The following is a 19,794-nucleotide window of genomic DNA, read 5'->3' as shown; positions in this document are numbered from 1 at the left end:
TCCCACTCCCCCCATGGATCTCTGTCAGGGCTGGTGGTGTGGGGTATCCCTGGCTGGTGTTGGGAGGGCAAGGAAGTACGGGCTGGGCCGATTGTCACTCCACCGCACCCTGGGCTCTGGCCCCCAGTAAACTTCCTGATACCGGGAGGCAGATACCATCTCTGCAGCCACCAGTTCGGAAAAACGCCTAACCAATTTCTGGTTAGGAATATTGTGGTCGGTGTGTTCCTGAGTTCGCTTGAACCTGCCGGAGAGCTGACTGCGGGCGGGCACCGGAGTCGGTCTGTGCTTGGGGGATTCAAAGGTGAACTGTGTGCTGCAGGCTCCTCCCCTGAGGAGCTCACGCTCTGGTGTGGGAGATAAGACAAGTACACAAATAACCACGATACCAGGAGGAAGGTGATAAGTCCTGAGAAAGATCTACACGGTGCTACAAAGGCACCCAGAGTGACCAGTCATCTGCGCCTAGCAGAAACCTGGTAGACTTCCTGGGCGAGGTGGTGCTGAGCAGGGTCTTGAAGGCCCGGCTTATAGACGAGGATTGCAGAAGACACATCCCAGCCCAACCCAGTGTGCACAGAGTGGGTAGACATCCGGCTAGGGAGGTGGAGACTCAGCAGAAAACACACACCCTGCAGGGCCACCACTGCGAGATCCAGCAGCCCAGCCTACTGTGCACAGAGTAGGGAGACGTCTGGCTAGGGAGGTGGAGACTCAACAGAAACCACATACCCTGTGGGGCCGCCACTGCGTGATCCAGCAGCTGGGGCCAGAGCGCACGGAACATGGAGAAGTCCTGCATGGGAAGTGGAAGCTCAGCAGAGACCAAACACCCTGCGGTACCGCCCTGTGATCCAGCAGCCCAGCAGAGTCCCAGCTGACCAGAGAGGTGGCCCCCCGGAGAGGCCTAAGACCTGAGGCAACCACACACACAAGGCACTAGAGGCCACCTGAGCAGTCATGGAGGTAGCCATACCAAATTGGTAACCACAGCAACATCTTAATTAGTCAATAGTCCCAAACCGGTGGACTGTGAAACCCCCTGCCACAATGAATAAACATCAAAAAAAAGATACCAGAAATACAAAAAATCAAGAAAGTACACCACCAAAAGTTAATAAATCTCAACCTCTAGATCCTATAGAACAAGAAGACCTTGAAATGACTGACAAGGAATTTTGAGTGATAATTCTAAGGAAACTGAATGAGATACAAGAAAACTCAGCTAGACATCATGATAAAACGAGGAAAAGTATACAGGACCTGAAAGAGGAAATATACAAGGAAATCAATGTCCTGAAAAAAAATGTAGCTGAACTTGCCGAACTGAAGAAGTTATTCAGTGAAATAAAAAACACAATGGAGAGTTTAACCAGCAGGTTTGTCGAAGTTGAAGAGGGAACCTCTGAACTTGAAGATGGGCTGTTTGAAATAACACAAGCAGACAAAAAAAAAAAAAAAAAAAGAAAAGAAAAGAAAAAAGAATCAAAGACATTGAAGAAAATCTGAGAGAGATATCAGACAACCTCAAGCGCTCAAATATCCGAGTCATGGGTATTCCAGAAGGGGAGGAAAATGGAGATTGCATTGAAAACATATTCAACAAAATAGTGGCAGAAAACTTCCCAGGTATAGGAAAAATCACAGATCCTCAGATCTAGGAAGCTCAATGATCTCCAAACGTATTCAACCCAAAAGGACTTCTCCAAGAAATGTTAAAGTCAAATTGGCAAAGCTCAGAGACAAAGAGAGAATCTTAAAAGCCGCAAGAGAGAAGCATCAAATCACCTATAAGGGAGCCCCAATCAGGCTAACATCAGACTTTTCATCACCATCCCTAAAAGCTAGAAAGGACAGGGATGATATATTCAAAATAATAAAAGACAAAGATTGCCAGCCAAGAATACTCTACCCTGCAAGGCTATCCTTCCGAAATGAAGGGCAAATAGTATCTTTCTCAGACAAACAAAAACTGCGGGAGCTCACTACCACATGACCACCCTTACAAGAAATCCTCAAGGGATTACTGGGTTTGGTTCCTGAAACATAACTACCACTGCCATAAAAACCCAAGAAAAATCAAAACCCACTAGTATAATAAAAATGGCATTCGTGAAGAGAAAACAAACTAACAAAAATGCTATCTACAACCTAAGGAACCAACAAACACAGAAACCAAACGGTAAATCAGAAAGCAAGGAACAAAAGACACCTAAGACAACCAAACAACCAATAAAATGCTAGGAATAAATCAACACCTTTCAATAATAACTCTTAATGTAAAAGGCTTAAATTCCCCAATCAAAAGACACAAACTAGCTGACTGGATTAAAAAGGAGGACCCAACTATATGCTGCCTACAAGAGATCCACATCACCCATAAAGATTCACATAGACTAAGAGTGAAAGGATGGAAAAAGATTTACCATGCAAACAGAAAAGAAAAATGAGCTGGAGTAGCTATTCTTATATCAGACAAAATAGACTTTAAACTAAAAACCATAAAAAGGGACAATGAGGGACGCTACTTAATGATAAAAGGACTGATGCATCAAGAAGACATAACAATCATAAATATGTATGCACCAAATGTTGGAGCAGCCAGATTTATAAAACAAACTCTATTAGACCTAAAGAAGGAAATAGACACTAATACCATAATAGCAGGGGACCTGAACACCCCACTGTCAATACTAAACAGATCATCTAGGCAAAGATTCAGTAGAGAAACACAAGATCTAAACAATACACTAGACCAATTGGAATTGGCAGATATCTACAGAACATTCCACCCAACAACCTCAGAATATTCATTCTTCTCATCAGCACATGGATCATTCTCCAGGATAGATCACATATTAAGTCACAAATAAAGTCTCAATAAATTCAAAAAAATTGGAATTATCCCATGTATTTTCTCAGACCACAATGGATTAAAACTAGAAATTAATAACAAACGAAACTCTGGAAACTATACAAACACATGGAAATTAAACAGCATTCTACTTAATGACATATGGGTCCAAGAAGAAATCAAGCAGGAAATTAAAAAATTTCTTGAAAATAATGAAAACAATGATACATCATACCAAAACCTGTGGGATACTGCAAAAGCAGTATTGAGGGGAAAATTTATCGCATTAAACGCTCAGTTCAGAAGAATGGAAAGATGGCAAGTGAACAACCTAACACTTCACCTTACAGAACTAGAAAAACAAGAACAATCCAAACCTAAAGTTAGCAGACAGAAAGAAATCATTAAGTTCAGAGCAGAACTGAATGAAATTGAAACCAAAAAAACAATTCAAAAGATCAATGAATCAAAAAGTTGGTTTTTTGAAAAGATCAATAAAATTGACAAACCATTAGCATGCCTAACAAAAAAAGAAGAGAGAAGACTGAAATAACAAAAATTAGAAATGAAAACAGCGATATTACAACTGATTCATCTGAAATACAAGGAATCATTCGAGACTACTATAAACAACTATACGCCAACAAATTTGAAAACCTGGAGGAAATGGATAAATTTCTGGACACAAACAAGCTCCCATAACTGAACCATGAAGACGTAGAAAATTTGAACAGACCAATAACAATAAAGGAGATTGAAGCTGTTATCAGAAGGCTCCCAACAAAGAAAAGCCCAGGACCAGATGGATTCACAGGAGAATTTTACCAAACATTCAAAGAGAAATTGACACTGATTCTTTACAAACTATTCCAAAAGATTGAAACAGACGCAAATCTCCCAAACTCATTCTATGAAGCAAACATCATCCTGATACCAAAACCAGGTAAAGATATAACCAAAAAAGAAAACTACAGGCCAATATCCTTGATGAATATAGATGCAAAAACCCTCACTAAAATACAAGCAAACAGAATACAGCAACACATACGTAAAATTATTCACCACGATCAAGTGGGATTCATCCCAGGGATGCAAGGTTGGTTCACCATACACAAATCAATAAATGTGATACACCATATTAGTAAAATCAAACACAAGGACCATATGATCATCTCTATACATGCTGAAAAAGTATTTGATAAAGTTCAGCACTCATTCATGAAAAAGACCCTCTATAATTTAGGTATAGAGGGATAGTATCTCAACATAATTAAAGCCATATATGCCAAACCCACTGCCAATATCATCCTGAATGGGGAAAAGCTGAAAGCTTTTCCTTTAAGAACAGGAACTAGACAAGGATGCCCACTCTTACCACTCCTATTCAACATAGTGTTGGAAGTACTAGCCAGAGCAATCAGAGAAAAGAAGGAAATAAAGGGCATCCAGATTGGAAAAGATGAAGTCAAACTGTCCCTGTTTGCAGATGACATGATCCTATATATCGAACAGCCTAAAACCTCTACAAAAAAACTCTTGGAATTGATAAATGATTTCAGCACAGTAGCAGGATACAAAATCAACACACAAAAATCAGTAGCATTTCTTTTCTCCAATAGTGAACATGCAGAACGAGAAATCAAGAAAGCCTGCCCAGTTACAATAGCCACCAATAAAATAAAATACTTAGGAATTGAGTTAACCAAGGAGGTGAAAAATCTCTATAATGAGAACTACAAACCACTGCTGAGAGAAATTAGAGAGGATACAAGAAGATGGAAAGATATCCCATGCTCTTGGATTGGAAGAATCAACATAGTGAAAATGTCCATACTACCCAAAGTGATATACAAATTCAATGCAATCCCCATCAAAATTCTAAAGACATTTTTCTCAGAAATGGAAAGAACTATCCAGACATTTATATGGAATAATAAAATACCAAGCATAGCCAAAGCAATGCTGAGCAAAAAAAATAAAGCTGGAGGCAGAACACTACCTGACTTTAAGCTATACTACAAAGCTATAATAACCAAAACAGTATGGTACTGGCATAAAAACAGACACACTGATCAATGGAATAGAATACAGAATCCAGAAATCAACCCACACACTTACTGCCATCTGATCTTTGACAAAGGCACCAAGCCTAGTCACTGGGGAAGGGACTGCCTCTTCAGCAAATGGTGCTGGGATAACTGGATATCCGTATGCAGGAGAAGGAAACTAGATCCATGCCTCTCACCATATACTAAAATCAACTCAAAATGGATTAAGGATTTAAATATACATCCTGAAACAATAAAACTTCTTAAAGAAAACATAGGAGAAACACTTCAGGAAATAGGACTGGACACAGACTTCATGAATACGACCCCAAAAGCACAGGCAACCAAAGGAAAAATAAACAAATGGGATTATATCAAACTAAAAAGCTTCTGCACAGCAAAAGAAACAATTAACAGAGTTAAAAGACAACCAACAGAGTGGGAGAAAATATTTGCAAAATATACATCTGACAAAGGATTAATATCCAGAATATATAAGGAACTCAAACAACTTTACAAGAAAAAAAACAAGCAACCCAATTAAAAAATGGGCAAAAGAGCTAAGTAGGCATTTCTCTAAGGAAGATATCCAAATGGCCAACAGACATATGAAAAAATGCTCAACATCACTCAGCATCCGGGAAATGCAAATCAAAACCACACTGAGATACCATCTAACCCCAGTTAGGATGGCTAAAATCCAAAAGACTGAACGATAAATGCTGGCAAGGTTGCGGAGAAAAAGGAACTCTTATACATTGTTGGTGGGACTGCAAAATGGTGCAGCCTCTATGGAAAATGGTATGGAGGTTCCTCAAACAATTGCAGATAGATCTACCATACGACCCAGCTATCCCACTGTTGGGTATATACCCAGAGGAATGGGAATCATCAAGTCGAAGGTATACCTGTTCCCCAATGTTCATCACAGCACTCTTTACAATAGCCAAGAGTTGGAACCAGCCCAAATGTCCATCATCGGATGAGTGGATACGGAAAATGTGGTACATCTACACAATGGAATACTACTCAGCTATAAAAACGAATGAAATACTGCCATTTGCAACAAGATGGATAGACCTTGAGAGAATTATATTAAGTGAAACAAGTCAGGCACAGAAAGAGAAATACCACATGTTCTCACTTATTGGTGGGAGCTAGTAATTAATATATAAATCCACACACACACACACACACACACACACACACACACACACACACACACACACACACACACACACACACACACACACACACAAAATAACCGGGGGCGGGGGAGAAGATATAACAACTGCAATTACTTGAAGTTGATACAACAAGCAAACAGAAAGGACATTGTTAGGGGGGAGGGAGGAGAGGGAGGAGGGAGGGGGGTTTTGGTAAGGGGCAACAATAATCAACCACAATGTATATCAACAAAATAAAATTAAAAATAAAATAATAAATAAATAAATAAATAAGAATGAGAAAGGAAACCCATCCAGGCTACAGGAAAGAGGTGGGGTGGCCCGTGGATTAGAAGAGGTGCCATCAATTCCCATGACTGCCACTGGGGAGGAGAAGCTGATGCCTGAGCAGGAAGGCAGAACAGAATAGGTAGCCCCTGTGTCCAACAGGAAGGAAATGGACTTACCCATTACCTGGAGCATGACCCTGGGCTCGGTGTGGGTGAGAGGGGTTTCTGAGTCTGGGCCCCACCAGTCGTCATCCAGGCCAAGGAGCTGGAAGGCAGTACTTACCGGCTCGGAGTTTCCTCTGCACGAAGGCACCAGGGACCCTCCAATGCCAGGGCAGTCAGATTTCTAGTGGCCTGTCCTCTGGCATTGAGGGCATGGATGCATTGGTACCTTTGGATTTGTACATTGATGGGCCCAGTGTCCGTCAGAGCCACACTTGAAGCAGGCCCCTGGGGGGGGCATGCGCTGGGTTACCCCTTTCCATTGGCTCCCTGAGCCAGCTGGCCGCAGGGCCACCACCAAGGCTTGGATTTGGAGTGGGAACTTCTGCTGGACCTGGGCCTGTCTTTTAAGTTCGGCTGTTTCCTCCCAGGCTTTAAAAACTTTAAATGCCATTCTCACCAGGTTGGGAATGGGAGTTTGAGGGCCCTCTTCAGGCTTTTTTATTTTTTTGTGAATATCAGGGGCTGACTGAGAGATAAACAGGTGGCTAGGACAGTAGCCCCCACCGAGGTGGAGGGGTCTAGGCAGGTATACTGAAGTAGGAACTCAGTGCGTCTATTAAGGAAAACAGTGGGATTTTCATCTGGACTTTGGGTGATTTCCCACAGTTTGTCATAATTGACAGCCTTATTAGCAGCCACCTTCATTCCAGTGATGAGGCACTGAACCATGTGGTCGTGGCATTGGTGGCCATCTTGGCCATTCTGATAGTCTCACCAGGGTCTGTGGTGGGAACCACCTGAGCACCTACCGGCATAGTTGGATCAGTTAAATGGACCTGATCTGCATGTTCTTAGGCAGCAGCCTGGATGCATTCCCTTTCCTCTGCTGTGAGGGTTGTAGTCTGAACAACATGTAAGTCATGCCATGTTAGGTCATATGCTTGGGCTAAAGATTGGAATTCTTTGGTATAGTTTCCCATGTTAGCAGAGTAGGAACCCAGCCACTTTTCCATTTGGGAGAGGTCTTGGAGTGAGAAGGGTGCATGAACTCAAACCACTCCCTCGGTGCCAGCGACCTCCCTTAAGGGGCAGACCAGGTCGGGGGTAGGTGGGATTACTCGGACCGTGTCCAGGCAGAAATGGGAGGTGAGTTGGGGGCTGAAAGTACTGGGGCAGGTGCCAAATGAGTAAGGGAAGAGGGAGAAGGAGGCTGTGGATAGGGAGGGGGAGAAAGAGTTGCTGGCCCCCAAGCTGGTGGGCTGGCCAGGTTTTCAGGGGGTTCAGACAGAGGAGAAGTGGGGAAGGATTCAGGGGGTTTAAAAGGGCAGACAGAGCTGGTGTGGTCCAAGCAAGGAGGACTTGGGAAATGGAGCAGTGGGTGCAGAGGGAGGGGCATAGGTCCCAAAAAGCCTGCACGTAAGGAATTTCAGACCATTTGCCTTGGCACCTGCGAAAGTTGTCCAAGTCTGTGAGGACCTGATAGTCAAAGGTGCCCTCAGGGGGCCATTGAGACTGATTGTCCAATTGATATTGGGGCCGTGCCACCGAACAGTAATGGATAAGGCAGCGCCTTCTCAAGTCTTGTGAGAGGCCCAAAGTTTTGAGATTGGCCAGCAGGCAACCCAGAGGCGTTTTGGGGTTGAATTTGGACTGGGCAGTTCCCATGATTCCTGCCGGGCAGGCCAGGGTTTAAAACAGGTGTCCCCATTTGGAATCCCAGGCTGCGGACAGAGGGAAGGTGGCTGTCGTGAGGAGGGGGACATCTCCCGATCCTCAGGCACTGAACGGAACTCACCTGGTGACTTGGTAGAGTAGTCCTGACATGGCTGCGTGTTTTCAGGCAGGACCACCCGGATCAGGGCATGGAATTGGGGGAACTTACCTGGTGTTTTGAGGCATGCGGCTCAGTTGAGGTCCTGGTAATGAGGGGAGGGAGGCCTCCCACCGGAGCGGGGCTTCAACTTCCTCCCAGGTTTCAGCACCAAAAGTCTGGTTTGAATCGGTGGTGTTAAGTAACAAGAGGAGCCAGGCAAAGGTTCGAGGCAAGCTTTAATGGAAGTACTCTCGAGCAAGGTTCCATGTCCCACAAGGGAGTGAGGCCCGGGGAAGTTGCACCCAGGGTGGATACAACAGGCATTTATAGGGGAAGGCTGTTGGTGGGTTTTCTGCCCATATATAGTAAGGAATTGAGCCGGTTCAGTTCCTGGTTCCTGCCTTCTGGGGAGGGAAGGGGGAGAGGAAAGGGGGTGGAGTTTAACAAGATGGAGGCTCTGTCGCTACTTTGTTGCATTTTCTGGTCCTCCCAATCCCACCGGCCCAACACACCGTATGCTATAGAATTAATTAAAATATCCTGCCGATTATTGTAAGTGTTTAAGAGCTTTATAGGAATGCTAATAAGTGTATTAGGTTGCATTAGTGGATTATAGTTCTCAAAGCAGATTTACCTAATTTCTAATTACAAGCTTATATTGAGAAAAATTTTAAAGACTGTTTTACTCAGATGTTTTGGATGCCTTGCAGAAATGAGCAGAGATCTAGTGGGTTCTCGATACATATTTGTGGTGTTGAATTATCAGAGATCTAAACAAGAGCCAGATGTAGGTTATGGAACATAGGACATGTCCTGGGAGGGCCAGGCAAAGCCTGGAACATGCAGCACATTCTAGATCACTGTCCCAACCAGTCAACAGGAAGTTAACCAAGCATGAATCAGAACTCAAATTCCAGGAAGCAAGACCGAAGTTGAAAACACTAAGAACAGACCAGTACACTCAGACCACCCAGGGAAGCAGATGCCGAAGGAGGAAGACTCTCGCACTCTCTGCCTCTTCAGACTGAAGCTGCACAGCCCCCAGAGCACCCTGGTGAGGCCCTGGAGAGTGTTTAGGGTTCAAAGAGGCTCCGGTCTCTTTCAGTCAAGGGCTTGCACTTGGCATGGACATAAAATGAAGAAAAGCTTTTTGGCCATTTCTCAGTCATGTTGTCAACCCGAGAAAAGTGTGTTTCTGGGAGCAGAAACAGTCCCTTCATTGAGCAGCTGTGGGAATACATAATGCTGGACTAGAGAGGCCACTTGAACCTGAATCTCATCAAGGTCAAAAACTTGGAGTGAGCAGTGGTGCCTTGTGGAAGGCACTGTTCCTAAGGCAGCGAAAGCACAGCATCAGTCAAGCCCGTTTTATAAATCCTGTTCATTTACTTACCTCAATCTATCATTCCTTCCCACTGCTGAAGGTGCTCACTGTGATGCTCCAGGTACCTTCCAGAAAATCTGTACCAAACCTTTGCTATCATCATCCTTCCAACTTCCCAGTGTGGGTGCAAATGTCATGATTAGTACTTGCTTTATTCATTCTAAAGGCTTATTTTATATGTTACTTCTGGAATTTACTGTGAAATAATGTATTTCTTTGGTAGAGAAAGTATAACTTTTGAACAAATAAAATTTTGTACCTATTCTTTCAGATCCTGAAGGTTGTTTTAATAAGTCAAGATAATAAATATTCTCCAAATTTTTAATTCATCCTCATACCCATGATTTGATAAATCTCTCTCACAGTCATGCAGTGTATGCTTACATTTTCAAAGGAATCAGGATAGTTCTAGGAAGGATAATAAGGTAATGTGATTGCTGAGATAGTGAAGGTTTGGCAGCACCTTTGAATGCCCTCTGTATTGGCTTTCATGCTAGGGAGGTTGTAACTGGGTGTATTAGTCCGTTTTGTGTTGCTATAACAGAAATACCTGAGACTGGGTAATTTATAAAGAACAGAGGTTTATTTGGCTTACAATTCTGAGACAGCTGCATCTGGCACGGGCCTCAGGCTGCTTCTACTTATGGTGGAAAGTGGCAGGCAGCCGGCAGGTACAAGCAGATCACATGGCGAGAGGAAGCAAGAGAGGGGTGAGGTGCCATGGTCTTTTTAAACAACAAGCTCTTGCGGGAACTAACAGAGTGAGAACTCACTCACTGCACTAATCCATTCATGAGGATCCACCTCCATGACTCAATCAGTTTCCAGCACTGCCACATTGGGGATCACATTTCCACATGAGTTTTGGAGGGGACAACACATCCAAACTCCATCACTGGGTGATGCTCACACTACCGTGAAATCACTTAGTATCATGACCTGCATTGGTAAACACTGGTGACTTGACTTCTCTATAACATCCAGTTGATTGATGAATTGTCCCATTTTCAAACCTTGTTAAAGCTCTTGGTGCCTATGTGGAGGTTCTGAGTGCTCATCCACGGTCAGATTCCTCTCCCCCCGGCATAGGCAGCATGACATGAAGGACACTGACAGGCAAGTTGAGTTAAATTCCCCAACAGCACTGACATCACTTGTTCCCTCTGTCTCCCCTATCAGATTATCATAGTGTAAAAGCAGCAGAAAGTTAAACGGATCAGATCCAAACTCTGGCTATGACACTTACTAGCGACATGACCTTGGTAAATTACTTCACCTCTAGGAATCTCAGTTAACTCATCTGTAAAATAATAGTGATGCTGATAGCTACCTTACAGAATACCAAGTGGATTAAATGAGATATTTGTGAATGCCCCAACAAAGAGTTTGGTACATAGTAAAGAGACAACACGTGACTGTTGCTTTTTTTTTTTTCCTGTCAGTGCCTGGAATTCACATCCTAACCTCTTCTCTCAAGGATTTTCTTAAATAAAACAAACTATCCCCAAAGCTGTCATTCAAGTGTCCATTCCTCTTATCCCCACACACTCTGGTGAGGAGGAGAGTCTCATGGTTTCCTCCCCCTTTCTTCAAGACCTTTCTGTCTATAACTTTATCCTCTCCCTCTCCATGATTTATTTCTTTTACCTGTGAACACATTTAAGCATTTCTTATCTTTAAAAAGAAACTAAGCTAAATAAACAACATAAATCTTCCCCTTGACTCTATGCCCCTAATTACTATAACAATCTCCTTCTTGTCTTGGAAGACAAGTATGTTCCTACCTCCAGGTCCTGTGCTAAGAACTGTAAATCAAATGAAAAAGTTCAAATTCTTTCCCTTATCTTGTTCATGACAGTGGAAAAACATATCTCTATTATCATATTGAGTACATTATATCATGAGTACATTATATCATGTTTCCTCATTTGCAAACAGGAGATAATAAAGGTTTGTTTCTTACTCATGCAAATCTGATGTGGCTCTCGCTGCCTTCCATGAATTCCATGGCCTGGGATGACAGAGCTTCAGGGTCTTATGGGATGTCTTGAAGGACCTGTTTCTGTTACTAGCATATGTTGCTTATGCCCACATCCAATGGACCAGAACTAAGTCACATGGCCCTAACCTAATGACAAGTACAAGGAAGGCTGGAAATGTAGTCTTTGTGTGTTCCCAGAAAGAGAAAATTATTCTAAACATACAGCATTTTCTCTGTTGAACATTATTATCAATATCATCTTTTAATTACTACTACTTTCTCTAGCATATAAGCTCCTAAAGGATATGCATCCAATTTTGTTCATCTTTTTCATTTCTCTAGTTCCTTACACAATACCCAGCACATGGCAAGTACTCTGTAGATGTTTATTAAGTGACGGACTGACTCATTGACTGAATGAATTCACTGACTCACTCAATGGCTGAATGAATGAATGGTTGATTGTTTGAAGCCAACTGCTAACAGCTAAGACTAGAATCTAATATCACAGCTCCCAGACAAATAGCTCTGCTGGGAGACAGTCCTCACATTTCTCACATTTCTACACACTTTGCAAGTAAATCATTGGCTGCACTTTGTTCTAGACTACTATTTCACATAGTAAGTTCATATAGCAAAGAAGATAGAGATAATGTCTCCCTCCAGCGCTAAAAAAAACTTTGCCTACAGCCTTGTGAAATAGAAATAATGTTCTGAAAAAAAAAAAAAAGAAATAATGTTCTGAAGCAAAGAATAGGCATGACTGCTATTCAACAAAATAAAGGTACCATCTCATTTGAGATCAAAAGGAAAACATACTTACTGCTCTTTATAAAAGATTCAGGTAGCCAAAGCTCAGAATTCCTCCGTGTATGTGCAAGTGTCATCTGTCTGTCTTTGCATCACTCTGTGGGAATAGAGGCTTAGGGAATCAGTGCAGAGTGCAAAATTCTCTAGCTGCTGCTATTGCTGTGAGTAATACATCGGCCTTCATCTCTGACCCAGGAGTCTCATGTCTTCTGCCAGCATCCATGAAACTGTTGGGCTAACTTGTTAACTTCTATGTAGAGTAAAATCTCAGACTCCTCACAGTTCTTGCCAACTCCTTCCATAAGAAATTTGCCTTGTTTGTATCATGTTCATTTTGCTTTTAGCTTGGTTTGCTTTGCATGACCTTTGTACACAAAGCTAAAAATCCAGCTCCAAAATAATGTTTTGCACATCTCTGCTTGTTTTCATCATTGTTTTTTCAGATAAATGTAAAAGCAGTTTCCTGTATTTATTTTCCAGAAAGATATCTATTTTGTTATTACTGTGAAAAAATTGTCATGCTGGTGACAATGATATATATTTGAGATCTAGTAAAAGCTGTTGGTGTCATTACTTCTCCTTGCTAAATTTACAAAGGTTCCTGTTCACAAAAGGCATTAGCAGACATGGTGATTAGAATGATCTAACATACAAGATGGTCTGTTATTACATGGCATGTTCCAAGCTGTGTGGAATGTTTCGGAATGTCCTTCCGCCTCTCCTTCGTTCCGGTGAACAAAATCTTTGCTAGAGTGCAGGTGTGTTCCTGAGATGGTCATCCATGAGGAGAACAAGCACTGTGCCAGAAGCCAGTGGAAGCATTTTACCAATTTCCCATAGGGAAAATCTAATGGAATGGGAAATCGTTTGCAAAGCCAGATCAAAGCCATGCGTTAATGCATGGATTTGTATCATTGCTTGTTCTCTTAGACGCCCACGAGTTTGTCCTTTGCTCTAAATGGCCCACTGGAGTAGAAAAGTCAAGAGAGGAAACGTGCATACTTCTGAAGGGTCAAATGAGTTTTCCATTGGCTGACACTGATGAATTCTCAGTCTCCATGGAGTTCAAGCTCAGTCCTTCAACACTAATTCTTTGACAATCTTATAGAAGGAAGCCTTTTTCTGTAGTCTTCATAAGGATGGAAAGATTAAAGCTTGAATCGAAGAGAAATGGTGTTGTCCTTGGTGAGCAAGACTAAAATCACAGTGATTTTTGCTATAATTATTTGTTTGTAATAGAGAAATAATTTCCCTCCACGTAATGAAAAATTTTTAATGGATTTTTCCATTTGTTAATGTCCAGCAATGGCACTGTTGTTTTCCTAAAAGAAATTGAATCAAAGCAGTCATAAACCCTAGTATTTGGGGCATTCTAGAAAACATTTTTCTCTTTTCATTTCAAAAAAGAATTATGTGTCTATAATATCCAAAATGAAGTTCAGAAAGGAATAGTCCATTTAATTTTTCTGAAATGGTAAACGAAAACATGTTTTATCAATATCTTTTGTTGTTTCAAGATATCATAAAATGAAAAAACATTTCTAATACACAGGTAATAAAGACAAACTATATAGTGCTTTATCTCTGAATTTGCTCTTTTCAAACTAAGACTGATATATATGCAGTACACATAAGCATATTGACCTTCAACAGCAGGAGCCCTTCACCAGCTGAAACACTGTTTCCTTTATCTTCTGTGTGGTTTGCACCATGCTGTCAGCCAGACCAAGTTCCTTACCTAGGACTAGAAGACAATCACATTTTGAGATTACTCAAGGATGCTGCCTAGTAAACTATTGTAAAATTGCGTTAAGAGGTCTAAACAAAATCCCTCATTTAAAAATCAAAGTGAGATCACTAAATATCCTTTTTCATTCTCCCATTTGCCCAAACGTGCTCTCTGAAAGCTGATTAGGAACATGTGTGTACGTGGTGGGGAGGAGAGTAAGATCTCAGACCATCTGCTAAATCCCAGAAAACACAGATGATTACCCACTGGTGGTGGTGGTGGTGGTGGTTTTTCTTTATAGCTACCACTCGGTATGAATTATTTTGGGGTCCTTGTTTGTTTACATAACTAATACATATTGTAGAAGGACTAGAACATACAAAAGGAAAAATATCCTCCCCACCCCCACCAATCATTTGATTATCCTATCACCACAGATAGCCACTATTGTGTGTTGGCATAATAGGAGTCATCAAATCTTTAAGTGGCTGCAGCTGCATGCTCTAGAATATTCCAGGCCTCATCTGCAAACACACCTTCCTACTGATATGCTTCTCTGATTTTCCTCCCTTTTCTTTCTTCAGTCCCCCCCCCCCCCCCCCCGTCTTCCTCTGTTACCTCCTGATGTGAGGAAATTGTGTCCCTTTAAGTATGTAGGGCGAGTCATTCTCACTGAGCCCCAGTGGCTCAGAATTCTGCCCTTCATCATACATCCAACCTGAAGATGAGAAAACCAGGCTTTCCTATGTGGTTGAGTAAATGGACATTCTCCTGTCATTTCTACAAGTTCAAGATTTCCCTCTGTCCAGAGATTTGATAGAACAGAAGTCCACCTTTCTTGGGTGACTTATATTCAAACTCCCTCTCTGTGACCTTGGACAGACAGGTACACACTGAGTGACATGCCACCACCATGTCCCCCAGCGAGTTTGGCTCAAAGCAGATGGCAGTGCCAGACAGGAGAGATGAGTAGGTCGAACTCAATCTCCTCTGGCTTTTGGGTTGTACTCAAGTGAAGCTCGTCTTCCCGTAGTGATTCTCATTCTATGCCAGGTACATGGGCCCGATTCTAACACACCGGCTTCGTGAGCCCCACTGTTGCTACCTTCTCACTACTCCCCCAATCCTCACTCCTTCCTCCACCAGGGGGCATGTTTTCTGTTTTAATAACTGAACCAAGAGTTTCTCTTCAGCACCCAAAGCCAGGAATCAATTTGGTTCAGAATGAGCTGAACAGGAGCGGACGCCACCCTGCACCGCTATGCCGTAGCTCTGTGTTTTCCATCACATGACAATGGATTTGCCTGTTTAAAGAAAAAGCCTTCCTAGCCCGGCAGCCCAGGTTTCAGCATCGAGTTTTCCCTCGTGAAAGTGACTTGTCTTAATTCATTCTTACACATCAGTGGTAGCAAAGGCAATACCTTGCCCTGCCCCACCCCAGCATAAGCCCTTCCTTGGAGCAGTTCCTGTTACATTGTCAAAGTTACTATGCCAGGAAAGCAGCAGACGGGAGGAAGCGGTCAGAGCCCTGGACTGTGCCATCTGTCACTTTGGTGCCAGAGTCACTGCACAGGCAACATGCTGTTCTCTCTTGCTAACCTTTGAAAATGAGGTGATCAAACCCTACGCTTGGATACCAGTCAATGAAAAATCCATTTCAACCTAGAGTTCTATCTGTAGAATGTGGTCATTTTTAGAAAATGTGTGATCTGCTTTTGTTGATATAGCTAATAATAAATGCATCACCAACACATCTATCTACTATCACAAAAGGCCTTAATTAGGCGCCTCTGTACGTCACCACTCTAAAAACAATAATCAAAATGGGTAGAATACTCAAGGAGTTTATACGGGACTCCAAAGTGCCACTGTCCTGCATGAATATTGAAACAGATGTGGAAACAGACAAGCCCAGACGCAGACATCAACTCTGCTACCTATTTATTAGTTCTTGGACCCTGGGCAATGTTCGGATTCAATTTCCAGATCTGTAAAATGGGGATAAGGATAATAATCAGAGCTAATAAGCAGTGAGTTTTTATGTGTCCTGAACATGCTCTTATTGTCATCATAATTATTGATCACATTCTCAAAACTGTCTTTTCAATACTTTAGTACAGTTGTGTGTTTATGTCTTGGAAAACGTTCTTACTTCTTGTCATGTTTTTTTCATTCCTCTTTCCCAACCACCACTCTATAAGTTTTTCATTTCGTTTTCTCTATGAAACCTTCCCTTAACCCACTGGAAGTGAGATGATCATTATCTCTGAAACAGAACATATAACTCATCTGTTTTAGCTTTGCCTTCTTAGAATAAAAGTCACCTTCTGTCTTAATTGAACATATAATACAAACTAAGAAACTCTTAAGCAGCTGTGTTTTATGTTTCTTGATTTATGGATCTGCCAGATGAGCCTTCACTTAGGCCAATTTGACAGTCTCTTGAGTTTCAGTGTTTCTTTTCCTAATTACCCAAATTATGCAAAATTCAAGCATTACAGAAGTAATTAACTTAGAAAAAGAACATCCTCTCCCCAAAAAATCCTCCTCATAGAGATGACTACTGTTAATAGAAACTAGCACATCCCTCCACCTTTTTTCTATAGATAAGCTAACTTATTATTATTGCTATTATTTTCCCACAAGCTACAGATATAAATGTACCTCATTCTTTTAATGACTGTATAGTATTCTGTTGTGTGACTATACGTAATAATACATGTAATTCTCATTATTTGCCTGTTAGGAAGTCAAGCATCTCTGGAGCACATACATACACACATCACACATGCACATACACACACCTCTGAAAAACTGGACAAAATACATTAAACAACTTTATTTCATACAATGGATAGTACAGGACTAAGTTCCCTAAGAAAAGAGAAATAAGCGAGGTGAACCCTAAGATCACCCCAGCATTCTGCCTGGAGGCAGTTTCTGGATGCAGTTTAATAAGGGATACCCCACATAGAAAATAATTACCTCAATGAGTTGAAAAGAAGAGACTGAAGTATCTAAATTTGTCATGATACCAGAGAGGAGAGCATTACTCAGACAATGTGCTCCCCAAATCTGCAAAGCATCCCCTTGAGTCTGTTGCTAACTTAAGGATGAACAGGGTAAAGTTCAAGAAGGATGGACAAAGACAGACTAGGGAACTGTAAGCTGGCAATTCTCTGAGCTCCTGCAGGGCTGGGGGAAATCTGGATAGCCTGAGCACAGAGTTCTCAATGAACACGGGGGCAACTCACTATTCAGAAGAGTTATTATGCCTTAGGAGTAGGACTAAACTAGCCCTAGAGTAAAGCCACTTTAAATCTGCCCATATGAAGCTTGAAAATATCAAGTTGATCTGAAATTAACTGAAGTGCCTAAATAGCAAAGTCCAACACATTTTAAAGAAGATAACAAATCCCAGCTCTCACCAATGGAACATTCACAATATTCAATATCCAAGGAAGAATTACCAGACATAGGAAGAAATGGGGAAAATGTGACCCACCCAGGAGAAAAATCAGTCAAGAAAGATCCAGAAATGACAGAGAGGATAGAAATAGCAGATAAGGATATTAAAATAGCTATTATAAATATACTTAACAGTTTAAAGAAAACATGGACATAATGCAGAGAGATATGAAACATATATAAATAAAACAGATAAAAATTCCAAGGATGAAAAAAATGCAGTAAATGAGATGAAAACTTAACTGAATGGGAAAACAACAGATTAAAGACAATACGAAAAAATAATAGTGAACCTGAAGGCATTGCAATAAAAAAGTATTCAAAATGAATTGCAAAGAGGAAAAAGATTAAATACTAAGAACAAAGCCTCACAGACCCCTCATATGGTATCAAGCAGTGAAAGATATATGTTAATTGAAGTCCTAGAAAAGGGAGGAGAGAAACATCACCTGAAATACTGATTCTAAAATTTATAGTGAATTCAAAGGACCTAGAAGAAATACAAGAACTCTGAAAAAGAAGAAAAGGATTAACTAATCTTATTTCAATATCTATTATAAGGCTACATTAATCATGACAGTATGGTTTTGGCATAAGGGAAACATATTAAGATCAATGAGACAAAGCAAAGTTCAGAAATTGACCCACACTCATGTGGTCAATTGTCAGCAAAGATGTTGAGATAATTCAGCAAAAAAAGGGTGGTTTCCACAGGTTGGATTCTCTGGGAGGCAGATGCTATGAAAGAATTAAGAGTAGAAAAGATGTATGGAGGAATAGCACATGAAAAGTAAATAGAATGCAAGATTGGGCAGGACAGGGACGGCTATCAGATGACATATCCAGATTATATAAAAAATCATACAATACAATAATTAGAAAACAAACGAACCAATTTTAAAATGGGCAAAAGATTTGAACAATTAAATAAGAAGAGATAAATGACTAATATGAATGAATGAATGTATGAATAGCCAATCAATATCACTAGTCCTTAGGGAAATTCACATTAAAACTGTGATAGGATACCACTAAATACCTATTAGAATGGCCAGAAATAAAAAGACTGACAGTGTAATGTTGGCAAAGATAGAGAATATAAAATGGTACAATCACTTTAAAAAAATAGCTGGCAGTTTCCTGTAGTTAACCATATACTTACTGAAATCCCAAAATTTCACTCCTGTGTATTTAACCGAGAGAATTATGACAGAAAGAAAAAATAGTTAGAGAAAGAAAGAAAGAGAGAGAGAGAGAGAGAGAGAGAGAGAAAGAAAGAAAGAAAGAAAGAAAGAAAGAAAGAAAGAAAGAAAGAAAGAAAGAAAGAAAGAAAGAAAGAAAGAAAGAAAGATAAAGAAATAAACAATCATAGTAATACATTGAATTTTCAAAAAGAGAGAACAGAACTGTGTTACTAGATACGGGAAAGGGAGAGGGTTGGGAAGATAGCTCTAAATTGGTTAATGGACACAAAACAGCTAGTTAGGAAAAATAGTTGTATCGATGTACAGTTGAGCTAGGCATCTATAATTAACGTTAATTAACTGCATGTTCTTAAGTGGCTAGAAGAGAGATTGAATGTCCTCAACACAAAGAAATGATTATGCTTTGTAATGATGAATATGCTAATTATCCTGATTTGGTCATCACACCTTGTACACAGCTCTTGATATTCAACTCCGTACCCCACAAATCTGCATAATCAATTATGTTATAATTTTTTCAAAAAGCATGCATCCAACCAAACATTCATACACAGATGTTCATAGCAGCTTTTTAAACAACATCCCCAAATTGCAAACAACCCAAATGATCATCAACAGGTGAATGGGTAAGGTGGCATATTAAATATTAGAATACTAGTCAGCAGTAAAAGAGGTGAACTGATACTGCGAAACATAAGTAACTCTCAAAATCACTGTGCTATGGAAAGACAGCAGATAAAAGGAATATATATTTTCATTAATCTATTCATACAAAATTCTGGGGAAAATAACTTGTCTACAGTTAGAGAAAGCATATCAGTGGTTGTCTGGGGTTGAGATAAGAAAGGAATGACAGAAAAGGGGCATAAGGGAACTTTTTG

Source organism: Cynocephalus volans, chromosome 11 (assembly GCF_027409185.1).
Source record: "Cynocephalus volans isolate mCynVol1 chromosome 11, mCynVol1.pri, whole genome shotgun sequence".
In the NCBI taxonomy this organism is placed as follows: Eukaryota; Metazoa; Chordata; class Mammalia; order Dermoptera; family Cynocephalidae; genus Cynocephalus; species Cynocephalus volans.
The sequence above is the reverse complement of the archived record's forward strand: the minus strand, read 5'-3'. Positions refer to the sequence as shown.